Source organism: Tachyglossus aculeatus, chromosome 11, assembly GCF_015852505.1.
Source record: "Tachyglossus aculeatus isolate mTacAcu1 chromosome 11, mTacAcu1.pri, whole genome shotgun sequence".
Lineage (NCBI taxonomy): Eukaryota > Metazoa > Chordata > Mammalia > Monotremata > Tachyglossidae > Tachyglossus > Tachyglossus aculeatus.
Window position 1 is genome coordinate 35,420,097 of NC_052076.1, and position 17,560 is coordinate 35,437,656.

At 47.6% G+C, this 17,560-nt stretch overlaps 1 protein-coding gene across 2 annotated transcripts in view; it reads left to right on the forward strand.

The window, feature by feature from the left end:
• Positions 1-17,560, forward strand: part of LOC119934570 (tubulin-specific chaperone cofactor E-like protein) — a 136,288-nt gene that overhangs the window by 43,417 nt on the left and 75,311 nt on the right. The window lies entirely within an intron of this gene.

A 17,560-nucleotide genomic window follows, 5' to 3' on the forward strand; every position in this document is an offset into this window, starting at 1 on the left:
CCCACATAGGACAACTACTGTGTACAAACTGTTGAGCTGTATCTACCCTAGTGCTTAGTACAGTGCACAGCATATAATAAGTGCTTAATAAGTACCATTAAAAACACGCACACACACAACAAGAATAGTTCTTTGGCAGCAAATGGGAGTTTGCTGAGCGAAAGCTTTGGAAGTTAAATGCAAGGGTCAGGAATTCATGGGGTATGAACGTGACTTCAGTCAATCCCAACTCTGTGATGTTTGCGGTGTTAAAGATGCTCCGCTGCCCCCTTTGCCATACTCTGATGACCCTCCAATGAGTATGAGGGAGGGTCTTGGAGAGTAGTCCTTTGTACAGTTAGGCCCAGTCGTGGCTGACACTCTTTATCCGTTTAGGGTGGAGGAAGATCTCTTGTTTTTCAGGAGTCAGACCTTCTCCTTTTTTACCCACCCGACAATCGCCTACTATTTGTTGAAACTCAGCCTGAAGGGGGAAAAGTCGGTAATAATAAGTATTATGGTACTTAAGTGCTTCCAGTGTGCCAGACACTGTTCCAAATGCTGGGGTGGATACAAGCAAATCATTCATTCTTTCATTCACTCAATTGTATTTCTTGAGCACTTACTGTGTGCAGAGCACTGTAGTAAGCGCTTGGGAAGTACAAGTTGGCAACATATAGAGACGGTCCCTACCCAACAGTGGGCTCACAGTCTAGAAGGGGGAGACAGAGAACAAAACAAAACATATTAGCAAAATAAAATAAATGGAATAAATATGTACAAATAAAATAAATAAATAGAGTAATAAATACATACAAACATATATACAGGTGCTGTGGGGAAGGGAAGGAGGTAAGGTGGGGGGGGATGGAGAGGGGTAGGAGAGGGAGAGGAAGGAGCGGGCTCAGACTGGGAAGGACTCCTGGAGGAGGTGAGCTCTCAATAGGGTCTTGAAGGGAAAGGCCCTCCAAATCCGGTCAAGCACAGTCCCTGTCCCACGTGGGGCGCACAGTCTCAATCCCCATTTTACAGATGAGGTAACTGAGGCACAGAGAAACGAAGGGACTTGCCCAAAGTCACACAGCTGACAAGTGGCGGAGCCGGAGTTAGAACCCATGACCTTTTGAGTACACCTTGTCGAGCTGACCTTGTGTCAAACTGGGCCTGGAGTTTGACTGACCAACCATCCCCCACCCCCTCCAGAATTTCAGCCCCCAGTCGATTCCTTCCTTCTCAAGGCGGCCTTGAGGCCCGGAAAACAGAAATGGTCCCCAGCACCAAAAGTGCTAAAGGAAACAGCACAAAGGATTCTTTGGAGGTTCCCTGCTAAAGCCTGTTAGCCAAAGCCTGTTTAGGAAGGTAATGACGGTTTGCGAGCCAACTGAAGATTGTTATTCAGTCATGCTTGTTTCCAGGTGTCAAGTTAATTGGCAACATATGATTTTAAAGATGATCCAGAGACTGGCTTATTATGATTTCATACCCTTGGACCCAGGGATCTTCCTCGTTCCTTGGTACCTAGGTATTTTAACTGAGAAGCATCTTGAGGCACATTTAGGAGACTGAAGGGAGGTGTACCGGCAAAGAATTTGTTGTCTCTCACAGGTGCTCCCAGGTCCGCTTCAGTAGCCTAACTTGACTGTGGGGCTGAGCTGATGCTCCTGGTGTAAGGCTGACAGAGTCATTCACATCTGTTTCGTTTTTTCGGTTCCCCGAGAAAGGCTAAGGGAAGATGAAAATCTAGCATCCCCTGTGTCTTGGCCTTTCGACACCATGGAATCCACCTTCCTGATCAATGGGGTCTTTGTTTGAATGACTTCAGCTGTGTGCAGTGTCTCTAAGAGACTTGTTCAGCCATTAACGGCTGTTTTTCCAGTCCAGAGAGCCATTGTGCCCTTTCAGAATACGTTTAAATGATGCTGCCGGGGGTTGGAAAGGTGTTCCCTCGGCTCTGTTCATGTAGGAGCAGCGTGACCTAGTGGATAGAGCCCGAGCCTGGGAGTCAGAAGGACCTGGGTTCTAATCCCAGCTCTGCCACCTGTCTGCCGGGTGACTTTGGGCAAATCACTTCTCTGGGCCTCGGTTACCTTATCAGTGAAATGGGGATGAAGACTGTGAGCCCCATGTGGGACGTGGACTGTGTCCAATCTGATTATCTAGTATCTACCCTATCACTTCGCACAGTGCCTGGCACATAGTAGATGCTTAATAAATGCTATAAAAAAAAAAGCACTGTCCTGGGGATCAGAATTCTAAGGTTGGCTCTGCCACTTACCTGCAGTGTGACCTTGGGCAAGTCACTTAACTTATCTGTGCCCCAGTGCCCTCATCTGCAAAATGTGGATTCAACACCTCTTCTCCCCGCTACTCAGACTGCAAGCCCCATTTGGGACCTGCTGATTTTGTATCTACCCCAGCACACAGTATACAGTAAGTGCTGTACAACTACCACATTAATATTAATGTTCTTTCAGTTCCTGGACTCTGAGACCTTGTCTGGGGAGATGATAAGTTTAAATACTAATGGGAGTTTAAAGGGCAAGGGGCTAACACCAAAAAGGCCATCTGGCCAGCATCTTGGTTGGGAGGCAGCTCTGCAGCCTGCTGGAATGAAGAATCTGGTCAGGAACAACTACCCTCTCTGCAAAAGCCCCAGACATCGGACGGAGGGACCTCTAGGAATCTTCTCTCCCCCACAGATGCCCAATTCCTCCGTGGTGCTGAAAGGGCCCTGGGAACATGCCGTTTAGGGTCTTCAAAACGCTGAACCCCAGCCAGCAGATCTGGCAGGGCCATCTCTCGAATCTTGAGAGACATCCAGCAAAGCTGCCTTAAGTTCCACCAGTGGCCTCTCCCTTAACTGACCAGCTCGCTCCGGTCTGTTTTTTAATTAAAGAATTGGTGTTTGGAGCCAATCTCTCTCAATAAGTCCTCGCAAACGAGGGTGCTGGGCCCAGTCCCTCTGGATCGTCTTTCCTGACGATTCAATAGCTGAGATTCCTGCCTTATGCCAGGGGAAAGGTGGAAGGGTTTGTGGGGGTGGTACGTATTGATTTTTTTTAAAAAAAGCGATATTCCAGCGTTGACTGCAAGTTTGGAGATCTAGTTTCTCTACAGAATTTAAATTACTTGGCTGAAAGCAAGTTGTGAGGCTTCTCTGTTTTTCTGATGAGACAAAATGGCCTTGTAGGTTCTCCAGGATGGGGAGTGTTTTGTCAGAGAGACGTGATCTCCTCTGCTGTGGATTTTGCCCACCCGCACAGGGTTGCTTATTTCTGTTTGCCCATTGCTGAGTTTTCTGACTGTTGGCGGGAGCCAGAGAGCCTCTGATGACTCTGTTTTTCTTTACTTGCGGTTATTTCACATCTGCCCCCTCCCTTTTTTAAAAAATGGCTTTTGTTAAGCACTTTTTTTGTGGATTTTGTTAAGGGCTTACTGTGGGCCAAGCACTGTACTAAGCGCTGGTTAGATCTGAGCTGATCAGGTTGGATACAGTCCCTGTCCTATAAAGGGCTCACAGTCTTAATCCCCATTTTATAGATGAGGTAACCAAAGTACAGAGAGAAGTGATGTGACTTGCCCAAGGTCACCCAGCAGACAAGCGGGGTTAGAACCCAGGTCCTCCGACTCCCAGGCTTGTGCTCTTTCCCTTTCCTCTGATCAATCGGGTTCAGTTTCTGGCCCTTCTCAGGTACATGAAGCTCTCCTCAGCAGGCTTCTATTCACTCCAGGAGGCTCCAGACTGCAGTTCTCAGGGACCAATATCCCATGTCTTGGGTTTGGAGGGCAAACGGGTTGGCATTTGGGGGTATATTCATCGGTGTTCAAGAATGGCGCTTCAAGGCCCGTGCCTACTTCAGCACCGTCGAGATCGGAAAATCCGAGGCCCCCAACCAGGAGCAGATCCAGCTGGGCAGGGAAGTGGGTGAGGGGAGAATTGTTGCTGCCAGGCTGGGGTTTTCTTAAAGGTCTCAGCTGCCTCCCTCCCCTGATTGGCAGCTCCCTTGCCCCCACCCCTCCCCTCGCACTGGGGCTGTAGACCACAGACCTTGGGAAATCCTCACCCGTAGTGTCAGAGGGGGTAATAGTCCTTTTGAAATGCTAATACATTTCATCACAATGAAAAATCAAAAATGTGGTGAGTCTGTTTTCTTCTCTGGAAACTAATGGCTTTCTAAATGGGAGCGATTGTACGGCACAAGGCATAGGCTTCTATTTGGACCCTCCACTCCAATGAAGGCTTATTTTGTCCTGGGCACTGGAGAAATCCCAGCATGCCGTGTCCAGGACCACCACTTCCTCCTCCTCCTCGTAGACAGAGGGTCTGCTGTCAGGCAGGAACATTCCTCCAGTTGACAGGAGTCTCCTGGGACACTCCATGTTGCCAGTCTCCATCATCCCCTGACGGGGGCAGTGACACAGCTCCGCTCGCATTAAGCTGCATGCTGGTCCAAGCACAAAAGGGGCATTTTGTGCGGCGTGCTATGGAGGGCCTCTGAAATGTTAGCCCTTCCCCATGGCTTTCAGGCCTTGTCATTTCCATTTCACAGGACTGCATCTTGACTTTCTGCCACTTTCCCAGCCCGGGCAAAGAGCCGTGACCTCCCCTTCTTCAAGTGGGCTGATCTCCACGGGGGAGAGTCAGGCCCAACCCTCTGGAGGAACTCCTCTTATGGGAACGGGGAGGAATCGGGCTTCGGACCCCAGGCCTCTGAACGATAAACTTGGGGCCCTGCAACCCTTTGGGCCATCAGCGCATCCCCCTCCCCTGCTCTTTGAGTACCTTTTATTTAATCCTCCATTGTCCAGGAGGATATGAGGTAATAATAATAATGATGGTATTTAAGTGCTTTTTTAGTGTCAAGCACTGTTCTAAGTGCTGGGGTTGATACAAGTTAACCAGGTTGGACACAATCCCTATCCCACATAATCATAATAATAATTGTGGCATTTGTTAAGCACTTACCATGTGCCAGGCACTGTACTAAGCACTGGGGTGGATACAAGCAAATCGGGTTGGACACAGTCCCTGTCCCACATGGGGCTCAGTTTTCACCCCCATTTTACAGATGAGGCAACTGAGACGCAGGAATTAAGTGACTTGCCCAAGGTCACAGCAGACAAGTGGTGGAGCCAGGATTAGAACCCAGGTCCTTCTGTCTTTCAAGCCCATGTTCTGTCCATTAGGCCATATGAGTCACGTTCTGCTGACACAGTGGAGAAGCAACCAGAAGTGTGATGGGGAGTGGGGACCCCAGATTCATTCTGGCCATGGCCCCAAAGGGCATGCAGGCAGGTGGGGAGGAGACCCTAATGTTGATATCCGGACAGCCCAGCAGGCCTCCCTTCCCTTAGAGCCCTGCAAACCTCACCAGGTACTTCGTTGTCCCCTTGTAGCCTAGCCTAGGGAGCCATAGGTCCTTTCCCCAATAAGACTAGCTAGGCTGTAAATTAATCATGCCAATTTTATTTCATCGTACTCGTCTCAACTCTTGGTACAGTGCTGGGCACACAGGAAGATTTCAATAAATACCACTAATAGATTAGATTGTCAGCTTCTTACGGGCAGGGTACCAGTGTGTTGGTTCACTTCCACTGGCCTTTCTGAAGCGCTTACCTTCAATTTCTCCACATGTAAAGGACCAGAAATCCTGTATTCTCGAAAAGCTGCAGCAAAAGATGAGCGTTACCATTGTTGCCATAGGCTTATGGGTGAAATTTCCTGCACCCCACTCAGTCCTCCGTACATTGCTCTCCACACCTTGTCTACAAGAAGCTGGACGAATCAGTTAGCAGATTACGTCTGCTCAATTGAAGCTCACTGCATCAGTGAAACGGAGCAACTCCGAGTTCTAGGATTGCGACATGCACCAAAGCCCCCCTGATCATTTCAGGCCCAAGGACTGAAGTGGTTGGCTTAGCGAAGGCTTTCCCTCCTGTGATCTCTGAAACAGACCAGTACTTCACAAGTACAGTTAAAGAAAAAAAAGTCTAGTGTTATGGGGAGGAAGTGGGAGACAGGTTTTCTTTTTGAACTAAAGGGTGGGGGGGGGGGGGGGAAGCAGGTTAGGAAAGGTCAGAACTGGAATCCCCCCTGCAGCTACCATCTTTCTCCATTTTTCCATCTCTCTCTGTAGTGAGCTTCACTTTTTTTTTTAAATGGTATTTGTTACGCTCTTACTATGTGCCTGTCATTGCTCTAAGTGCTGGGGTAGATTGAAGATAATCAGGTTGGACATAGTCCATGTCCCACATGGGGACACAGTCTTAATCTCCATCCATTTTACCAATGAGGTAACTGAGGCCTAGGAAAACTAAGTGACTTGCCCAAAGTCACACAGCAGCCACATGGCAGAGCTGGGATTAGAACCCAGGTCCTTCCGACTCCCAGGTCGTGCTTTAAACACTAGGCCATGCTGCTTCTCCAGCCCACTGCCCCACAGCTGCAAATTGATAAATATCTTTTCCTCTAGGGGATGTTATTATTTTACTTAATTAAAAAAAAGAAAAAGAAATTCAGCAGCCAAAGAGCCTGGAAGTGGTGGTCTTCACAAGGCTGCAGCTGGGGTTTTTTGGATTCCTTTTCTTCATGCCCCTTCCTTTGATTGCATTGGCAGGTTCCCTCTGCCAAGCAGGGTTTGCTTCCCCTATACCAGTGCCAGCTTGCTGGAGGCCCGCAGACCTTGTGGCCAGGCTTATCTTGAATCATATAAATGCTAAATAACACTCTGTTGTTGCCAAAAGGATGCTATTCAGTTTCTCAGCATCAACTTCAGGCAGAAGCTCTCAGCACTGTCCTTGTTTCGAAGGCAAGTCAATAGATGCCCAGAGAGGGTTCAAGACTTGCTCAAGGTCACAGAGCAAAGTTAGTGGGGGAGAGTGGAATCAGGATAAGGTGCCAAGTTTTAGCAAGCTAAGACTGCATCTCAGAAATGCCTTCTTGTAAGCGCCGTGGCCATGCCCGAGTAAAAATTGGTAGAACTGCCTTGAAATTTCACCTAGTCTTTTGGAGAAGCGTAGTTGAACATTGAATATTAGCGTAGTGCTTCTCAGTAGAACAAACTAGGCCGTGTTTCTTCTGTATATTTGTACAGGTCTCCCCCCTCAGTACAGCAGTGTTATATTTTTTGAAAATGTGCTTTTGTCAGGGGGTACATTTCCCCTCAGGAGTATGGGTTGTCAATTAAAGTCCCTTCTTGGTCTTCTAGAAAAAATGCTAGATACTGGAACATGAAATATCACTAAACTATTGTTTAGTGGTTGTACAGAAATTCAAAAAGTTATCAAAAGCATAACTGCACAACATTACTTAAGTGATATAAGCTCGCAGGCAGGGAATGTGTCTGCTAACTCTTTTGTATTGTACTCTCCTGAGTGCTCAGTACAGTTCATTCATTCATTCAGTAGTATTTATTGAGCGCTTACTATGTGCAGAGCACTGTTCTAAGGGCTTGGAAAGTGCAATTCAGCAATAAAGAGAGACAACCCTTGCCCATACCGGGTTTACAGTCTAGAAGGGGGAGACAGACATCAAAACAAGTAAACAAGCATCAATATAAATAAATAGAATTATAGAAATGTACGTATATACACAAATGCTATGCTATTAAGATTGTGAGCCCCCCGTGGGACAACCTAATCACCTTGTAACCTCCCCAGCGCTTAGAACAGTGCTTTGCACATAGTAAGCGCTTAATAAATGCATTAAAAAAAATTCTGTGGGGCGGGGAGAAGGGGGTAGAGCAAAGGGAGGGAGTCGGGGCGATGCGGAGGGGAAGGGGAGCTGAGGAAAAGGGAGGCTTAGTTTGGGAAGGCCTCTTGGAGGAGGTGAGCCTTCAGTAGGGCTTTGAAGTGGGGAAATGTGATTGGCGAATTTGAGGAGGAATAGCTTTCCAGGCCAGAGGTAGGATGTGGGCCAGGGGTCAATGGCAGGACAGGCGAGAACGAGGCACAGTGAAAAGGTTAGCACCAGAGGAGCAGACTGTGTGGGCTGGGCTGTAGAAGGAGAGAAGGGAGGTGAGGTAAGAAGGGGCAAGGTGATGGAGAGCTTTGAAGCCAATAGTGAGGAGTTTTTGTTTGATATGAAGGTTGATAGGCAAACACTCGAGATTTTTGAGGAGGGTGGTATCATGCCCAGAACGTTCTGTAGAAAGATAATTCGGGCAGTTCTGTGCATATAGAAAACACTCAATAAATACCCTTATTGGTGATGAGTTGTAATATTTTTGTGGCGGAGCTGCCAGAGTAGAAGCTTGTGGTGATTGCAGTGGTGGATTTTCAGCTTCAGTGAAGAATATGTCCAATGTAGGTTGAACCACCTTCTCTTCCGTTTCCTGCTCACTGCCTTGGTCGGGGTTTATCGACACCCCTGGCTTCAGTCTCCACCCCTTTACTGATGACTTCTGAATCACTCTCTCTAGACCCTACCTCTAACCTCCTCTGCAGTCTCACATTCCCTCTTGCTTCCAGAGCATCTCCACATGGAGGTCTTCCCAACACCATAAGCCCAGTACACCTGAGTGAATTCCTCATCTTTCCTTTCAAATCCTCTCATCATCATCATCATCAATCGTATTTATTGAGTGCTTACTATGTGAAGAGCACTGTACTAAGTGCTTGGGAAGTACAAATTGGCAACATATAGAGACAGTCCCTACCCAACAGTGGGCTCACAGTCTAAAAGGGGAAGACAGAGAACAAAACCAAACATACTAACAAAATAAAATAAATAGAATAGATATGTACAAGTAAAATAAATAAATAGAGTAATAAATACGTACAAACATATATACGTATATACAGGTGCTGTGGGGAACGGAAGGAGGTAAGAAGGGGGGGATGGAGAGGGGGACGAGGGGGAGAGGAAGGAAGGGGCTCAGTCTGGGAAGGCCTCCTGGAGGAGGTGAGCTCTCAATAGGGCCTTGAAGGAAGGAAGAGAGCTAGCTTGGCGGATGGGCAGAGGGAGGGCATTCCAGGCCCGGGGGATGACGTGGGCCAGGGGTCGATGGCGGGACAGGTGAGAACGAGGTACGGTGAGGAGATTAGCGGTGGAGGAGCGGAGGGTGCGGGCTGGGCTATAGAAGGAGAGAAGGGAGGTGAGGTAGGAGGGGGCGAGGTGATGGACAGCCTTGAAGCCGAGGGTGAGGAGTTTCTGCCTGATGCGCAAATTGATTGGTAGCCACTGGAGATTTCTGAGGAGGGGAGTAATATGCCCAGAGCGTTTCTGGACAAAGATAATCCGGGCAGCAGCATGAAGTATGGATTGAAGTGGAGAGAGACACGAGGATGGGCGATCAGAGAGAAGGCTGGTGCAGTAGTCCAGACGGGATAGGATGAGAGCTTGAATGAGCAGGGTAGCGGTATGGATGGAGAGGAAAGGGTGGATCTTGGCAATGTTGCGGAGCTGAGACCGGCAGGTTTTGGTGACGGCTTGGATGTGAGGGGTGAATGAGAGAGCGGAGTCGAGGATGACACCAAGGTTGCGGGCTTGTGAGACGTGAAAGATGGTAGTGCCGTCAACAGAGATGGGAAAGTCAGGGAGAGGGCAAGGTTTGGGAGGGAAGACAAGGAGTTCAGTCTTCGACATGTTGAGCTTTAGGTGGCGGGCAGACATCCAGATGGAGATGTCCTGAAGGCAGGAGAAGATGCGAGCCTGGAGAGAGGGGGAGAGAGCAGGGGCAGAGATGTAGATCTGGGTGTCATCAGCGTAGAGATGAGAGTTGAAGCCGTGGGAGCAAATGAGGTCACCAAGGGAGTGCGTGTAGATCGAGAACAGAAGGGGACCAAGCACTGAACCTTGGGGAACCCCCACAGTAAGAGGATGGGAGGGGGAGGAGGAGCCTGCAAAAGAGACTGAGAATGAACGACCGGAGAGGTAAGAGGAGAACCAGGAGAGGACGGAGTCTGTGAAGCCAAGGTCAGATAGTGTGTTGAGGAGAAGGGGGTGGTCCACAGTGTCGAAGGCAGCTGAGAGGTCGAGGAGGATTAGGACAGAGTATGAGCCGTTGGATTTGGCAAGCAGGAGGTCATTGGTGACCTTTGAGAGGGCAGTTTCGTGGAATGTAGGGGACGGAAGCCAGACTGGAGGGGGTCGAGGAGAGAGTTGTTGTTGAGGAATTCTAGGCAGCGCATATAGACAATCCGTTCCAGGAGTTTGGAAAGGAATGGTAGGAGGGATATGGGACGATAACTAGAAGGTGAGGTGGGGTCGAGAGGGTTTTTTTAGGATGGGAGAGACATGGGCATGTTTGAAAGCAGAGGGGAAGGAACCAGTGGAGAGTGAGCAGTTGAAGATATGTTAAGGAGGGGAGAAGGGATGGAGCGAGGGATTTCATGAGATGAGAGGGAATGGGGTCAGAAGCACAGGTGGCTGAGTAGCGCTTGAGAGGAGGGAGGAGAGCTCCTCTGAGGATACTGCTGGGAAGGATGGGAGAGTAGCAGAGAGTGTTGAGAGCCAGGGGGTTGGAGAAGGTGGGGAGGTGACTTTGGGGAGTTCGGACCTGTTAATAGCACTACCATCCTCCCTGTCTCTGAAGCCCATGAACCTGGCTTTATCCTTGACTTCTCCCTCTCTTTCCTCTCTGTCGCTAAGGTCTGTATGTATTCCTCCACAACATTTCCTGAATCATCCCCTTCCTCTCCACCTAGACGGTCATCACCCGAGTCCAGGCTACTAGACTTTCTGTTTTGGCCTCCTTGTGGCTTCCAACTTCTCTCTCTCCTACCCACTCTGCCACCGGGCTCATTTTTCTGTCACATTGTTAGGCCTACTCCTCAAAAACCTTCCATGGTTACCCATCCCTCCCCACATCAAGGAGAAACCCTTGGCAACTGATATTAAGGCACAGCAGCATCTCTGTCCCTTTCATCTATTCGCTTTCTTCTTGTTCCACCCCAGCTCAACACTCCTCATTCCTCACCTTCTCCCTGTGCCTTGGCTCTTGACTCTCCCGCCTCTCGTTATCGTCCTCCTGCGTGGAATTCCGTACCCCTTCAAATCCATCAGACCAGTTTTCCCCACCTCCTCCAGGAGACTTTCATTTTCTTCCCCCTAGGTGATATCCTCAGCACTAACCACCAAGCATAACACATCTGAGCACTTGGGCTTGCATACTCATTCATCTTTCCATTCTCTTGTTCCTCCGAGCCAATTACTTTGTACCGTCTCCTCTACCAGATTGTGAATTCGTTGAGGACAGGGATCATGTCTTTCAACACTATTGCATTCTCTCAGTACAGTGTTCTTCATTTACTAAGCTCTAAACTCATTCCATTAATTGATTTTCTTCATGAAGAATGTGGGAGGAGACTGAACTCTCACATTCACCCGCGTGCACCTTTGAACTCCCCTCTCAGCCATCTTCCATCTTTTTCTAAATTCATCCACCGAAAATTGAGCAGGATTTTCTTAATTTACCACTCTCAGTGGTGGAGAGATCTCATCACACCCAGTGGGTGCTCAGTCAAGTCCATCACTACGCTACCACCATAGCTACTTAAAGCATTAGTTTCCTCACTTTGCAGTGATGCATTGGGTTGTCCATGGCTGCTCGTCCACCTGCATATCAAGCAGAAACTCCTTACCATTGGCTTTAAAGCACTCAATCTTAGCTCACTAATCTGCTATGACACCCCAGGTTCCACACTCTGTTCCTCTAGCTCCACTTTATTCACTGTGCACCAGTCTCATCTATCTCACTGCTGACCCCTTTCCCAGATTGTCCCCCTAGCCTGGAATTCTGTCCCCTTCCATAAACTCCCCACCACCACTCTTTCCACCTCCAAAGCCTTATTAAGTTCACATCTTCCCCGATTAAGCCTTTCTTTCCCTGGTTTGCTCTCCCTTCTGAGTCGTCTGTGCACTTGGATCTGGGACCTTTGGACATTGATTTTCTCTCCACACCCAACCCCACGGCATTTATGTTCATATCTTTAAGTCCTATGTTATATAAATTATTTATTCATATTAATGTCTGTCTCCCCCTCCAGACTGTAAACTCTTTGTGGACAAGGAACATGTCTATTAATTCTGTTGTACTCTCCCAAGTGCTTAATACTGTGTTGTGGACATAGTAAGTGCTTAATGAATGCCAGTGATTGATTGATTGATGCCTGCTATGTTACTTTGGGCATGTCACTTCACTTCTCTGTGCCTCTGTTCCTTCATCTGTAAAATGGGGATTAAGACTGTGAGCCCCATGTGGGCCGTGGACTGTGTCCAACTTGATTACCTTGTATCTCCCTCAGGATTTAGAGTGGTGCCTGGCCCATAGTAAGTGCTTAACAAGCACCATATTTTTAAAGAAAGAGATCAATCAATCAATCGTATTTATTGAGTGCTTACTGTGTGCAGAGCACTGTACTAAGCACTGGGAAGTACAAGTTGGCAACATATAGAGACGGTCCCTACCCAACAGTGGGCTCACAGTCTAGGAGGAGACAGAGAACAAAACAAAACATATTAACAAAATAAAATAGATATGTACAAGTAAAATAAATAGAGTAATAAATACATACAAACATATATACATATATAAAGGTGCTGTGGGGAAGGGAAGGAGGTAAGGCAGGGGGGTGGAGAGGGGGAGGAGGGGGAGAGGAAGGAGGGGGCTCAGTCTGGGAAGGCCTCCTGGAGGAGGTGAGCTCTCAGTAGGGCCTTGAAGGGAGGAAGAGCTTGGCAGAGCTTGGGGATTAAGCTTGGCAGATGTTGGGAGGGAGGGCATTCCAGGCCAGGGGGATGACGTGGGCCGGGGGTCGATGGCGGGACAGGCGAGAACGAGGCCCGGTGAGGAGATTAGCGGCAGAGGAGCAGAGGGTGCGGGCTGGGCTGTAGAAGGAGAGAAGGGAGGTGAGGTAGGAGGGGGCAAGGTGATGGAAAGCCTTGAAGCCATTAATTTATCAACACCTTTATCATCTCTGGCTGAATTAAAATGACTTCTGTGGTAGTCTGCTCAGGGGTCTATTCTGTGCTTTGAAAATCTGGCAGAAACTGTGAACCAAGCGTGAGGCAGTGGTGGAGGATTACTTAATTTCAGCCTTGGTGAGTAGGAGGTGGTGGGGTGGGAGTTTACTTTACTCTAAGGCTTGGGCCAAACACTTGGGTGATTGGATTTTGTAGGAGCTAAGAGTATCAAACAATCCAGGTTGTATCCAGAAAGATTGTAACCTGACGTGAAGTATCAACCAAAGCGGACTCTGACTCAGGGTGCACGCTTCAATCAGTCAGTGGCATTTATTGAGTGCTTACTGTGTGCAGAGTACTGTACTGAGCACTTGGGAGAGTACAGTAGTACAGAGTCGGTAGACTCATTCTCTGCTCACAGGGAGCGTACCATCTGGAGAGAAGCAGCATGGCTCAGTAGAAAGAGCATGGGTTTGGGAGTCAGAAGACGTGGGTTCTAATCCCGGCTTCTCCACTTGTATGCTGTGTGACCTTGAGCAAGTCATTTAACTTTTCTGTGCCTTAGTTACCTCATCTGTAAAGTGGGGATTAAGACTGTGAACCTCACATGGGACAACCTGATTACCTTGTATCTATCCTAGTGCTTAGAACAGTGCTCGGCACATAGTAAGCACCTAACAAATACAGTAATAATTGTTATTCTTAGAAAGGGAGGCAGGCATTAATACAAATAAATAAATTACTGTGGCAATAATTTCCTGGTGGTTGTAACCTAGAGTCTGCCAGCATGTACTTTGAATAAAGGAATATGACTGCTTTGCACTTGGGTCTCCAACTAAAGATCAGAAGATCTACATGCATCTCTTTTGGGTAATTAGTTCTTCCTTGGAAGTAACTAAAATTAGCCAGAGGCAAAATGCAGCTCTCCACCTAGGTCGTCATTGGTATTTGAGTGCAGTGCACTGTTTGCAGAGCATAATTCTGTGCCCCTCCAGGGAGATGGCATTAGAAGTACGAGATACGGTTCCTTTCCTAGAGTAGCTTACTGTCTAATAGGGATCTGCAGACAGGTGTTCTCTCTCTCTCTCTCTCTCTCTCTCTCTCTCTCTCCTCTCTCTCTCTCTATGTGTGTGTTTCTGTATTTTAGTGCCTGACAAATAGCATATATTTGGTATTAGATACTTCCTAAATTCTGGGGTAGATACAAGCTAATCAGATTGGACACAGTCTTAGTCCCCATTTTACAGATGAGAAGGGAAGCCACTTTTCAAGGTCACACAGCAGACAAATAGCAGAGTCAGAATACTAACCCAGGCCTATTCTAGACTGTCTTTCACTTGAGACGTATTGGTCACGATGAACAGCACTTAACATTTCTAAATTTCCGCCCTGTTTCAGTTTTGCAATACATTGGTTTCGATGGCACAGTGCCAGCTTCTTTTAGGTCACTTGTTTTGGGATTATGGGAGGCGGGGTGCCCAGGCACCATGAGGAAATGGGGAAACAGATTTAACAGACATGATCAAGATCTGGGGGGAGGTGAGGGGTGATAAAAAGGGGGTGGAAAAGGCTGGGAGGGGAGGTGGGGTCAGTTACCGCATCCACAGGCTGAGTCACTAGTGAGCGTGTGAGCATGTCCATTTTCTTTCCAGTGAAGTTAAAATTGGCATCCCATCAAGGATCTTCTCTGGCTCAACAGAAATAGATTAAAGGAGCTGTATTACTCCTCTGGAATTGATTGAGTATACAGTTTGGGTCATTTGGGTGCCAACCTTTAGTTCAGAAACCAATCCCCCATTTATCACATTGTTCCTAAGAGGAAAATTTGTTCTGCCTTACAGTGTTTTGGTGTAAGACATGTGCTTTTCAGGAATCAATTTTGTCATAAGCCCAAGGACTCGCATAAGCATTTGGTGCGAGCAAGGGGAAAAACAACCAGAAATGAATAAATGAATATTCATCTAACCACTAAGGGTGGCCTCAGGGGGTGACATGATCACCAAGTTGGGGATTAGTAAGGGAATGCAATGTGGTTTGGCAGGGTTTAATAATAATAATAATAATGATGGCATTTATTAAGTGCTTACTATGTGCAAAGCACTGTTCTAAGCGCTGGGGAGGTTACAAGGTGATCAGGTTGTCCCACGGGGGGCTCACAGTCTTAATCCCCATTTTACAGATGAGGTAACTGAGGCGCAGAGAAGTGACTTGCCCAAAGTCACACAGCTGACAAGTGGCGGAGCTGGGATTTGAACCCATGACCTCTGACTCCAAAGCCCGGGCTCTTTCCACTGAGCCACTTTGTCTTTTAAGAGTTTGAAGGGAGGGGGGAACCTGAGGCTTTCCACCTAGAATGGAAAGAACTAAGGTGGCAGCTTTCTGGTCTGCTTGATCTTCGTTGCCTGGTCCTGTAAAATCCCTGCTCTGCTTTTGCCCGCTAACTCGAAATGAAAAGTTGTCATCCGTGGTCAAGAGGGAAGTAGAGTAAAATAAGCTTGGGATAAGCAGAAAGTTTGAGCTGGGGTATATGTGGGGAGGAAAGGGGAAAGGTCAGGAGGAGGCAGCTAGAGGAGAGCCTTGAAGTCAGAGGTCATGAGTTTGAGGTGGAGCGAAATGGATAAACATTGGAATTTTCTGAGTTTTCTGAGAAGCAGCATTACCTAGGTGATAGAGCACAGGCCTGGGAGTCAGAAGGCCCTGGGTTCTAATCCTGGTTCTACCAGTTCATTCATTCATTCATTCAATCGTATGTATTCAGTCTTACTGTGTGCAGAGCACTGGACTAAGCGCTTGGGAAGTACAAGTTGGCAACATATAGAGACGGTCCCTACCCAACAACGGGCTCATAGTTGTCTGCTGTGTGACCGTGGACAAGTCACTTCATTTCTCTGGGCCTGTTACCTCAGCTGTACAATGGGGATTAAGACTGTGAACCCCATGTGGGACAAGGACTGTGTCAAATCTGATTAACTTATCTACCCCAACTCTTAGTACAGTGCCTGGCACACAGTAAATACTTGACCAATGCCATAAAAAATGGGGAGGGGGCAGTGATGTGTTTTAGATGGGATTTTAGGAAGACAGTCAGGGCACCAGTGTATAGGATAGATTGCAGAAGGAAGAAGCCAGAGGCAAGGGAGACCAGTAAGGAGGCTGAAAAGAGTATTCTAGTCAGGAAGCAATGAGCACTTGGACCAGCATGGTGGCTTAAAGGGTGGAGAGGAAGGGGGTGGATCTGGAACATAATGTGGAGAAAAAGCGGTAGGATTTAAGAGTCTCCTTTGCTGGCTCCTCCTCTGCCTCCCACCCTCTAACTGTGGGGGTTTCTCAGGTCTCAGTTCTGCATCCTTTTCTACTTCCCATTCTTACACCCATTCCCATGAAGAATTCATTTGCTCTCACAGCTTTTACTACCATCTCTATGCAGATGATTCCCTGATCTACTGCTCCAGCCATGACCTCTTTCCTCTGCAGCCTCACATTTCCTCCTGCCTTCAGGTTATCACTACTTGGGTGTCCTACTCACACCTCAGACTTACCATTCCAAAACAATTACTCATCCTCCCACCCAAACCCTGTCCTCCCCTTGACTTTCTTTTCTCCATAGATAACAGTATCATCCTCCTCATTTCACAAGCCCGTAACCTTGGCATTTTCCTCAGTGTATCTCTCTTATTCAACCTGTCCCCAAATCCTATCGGTTCTACCTTCACAAAATCTCTAGAATCCACCCTTTCTTCACCATCCAAACAGCCCCCTCACTGACCCAAGCATTTATCTTATCCTGAATCAGCCTTGTTGCTGACTTGCCTGTCTCTCTTCTCTCAGTCCAAATATTCATTCAATTGTATTTATTGAGCGCTTACTGCGTGCAGAGCACTGTACTGCCCGAAGCATTTTTTTTTTAAATCAGTCCATAACTCCTCACTCCTCAAAAACCACCAATGGTTGTCCATCCGCCTCTGCATCAAACAGAATATCTTACCATTGGCTTTAAGTGATGGCTTTGAAGGCACTCAATCAGTTCTGCTTTCCCTCACTGATCGCCAACTACAACCCAACCCGCACCCTCAGCTCCTGTAACACCAACCTACTTTCTGTGCCTCAATCTCCTCTATCCCACTGCCGGCCCCTTTCCCAATTCCTCAGTCTGGCTGGAGCTCCCTCCTTCATATCCAAAAGACCGCCGATCTCCCCTCCTTCAAAGCCCCCCTAAAATCGCATTTCCTCCAAGAGGCCTTCCCTAAGCCCTCATTTCCTGTATTCCCTCTCCTTCCTGTGCATTTTTTTATGGTATTTGTTAACTGCTTACTCTGTGTACACTTGGATCTGTGTGCTTTAAACATTGATATTCACCCCATCTGCAGTGCCACAGCACTGAAGTGCATAATCTTTATACTTTGCCATTTCCCCCATCTGTGATTTATTTTAATTTCTGACTCTGCTTCTGCATTTTAAGTTCCTTGGTGGCAGGGATCAAGTCTAGCAAGTCTCTTGTATTTTCCCCAGCTCTTAGTACAGTGCTCTGATCACAGTAAGTGCTCAATAAATTCCACTGATCAACTTGTGGGAGACGGAAAGGAGGTTTCAGAAGTAGCAATAAGATTGCAAACTTTCTGGGGTAGGAAGGTTAGTGTTCTTTCTGACTGGTAGGAAAGTTGGGAGGGGTGAGTTTAGAAG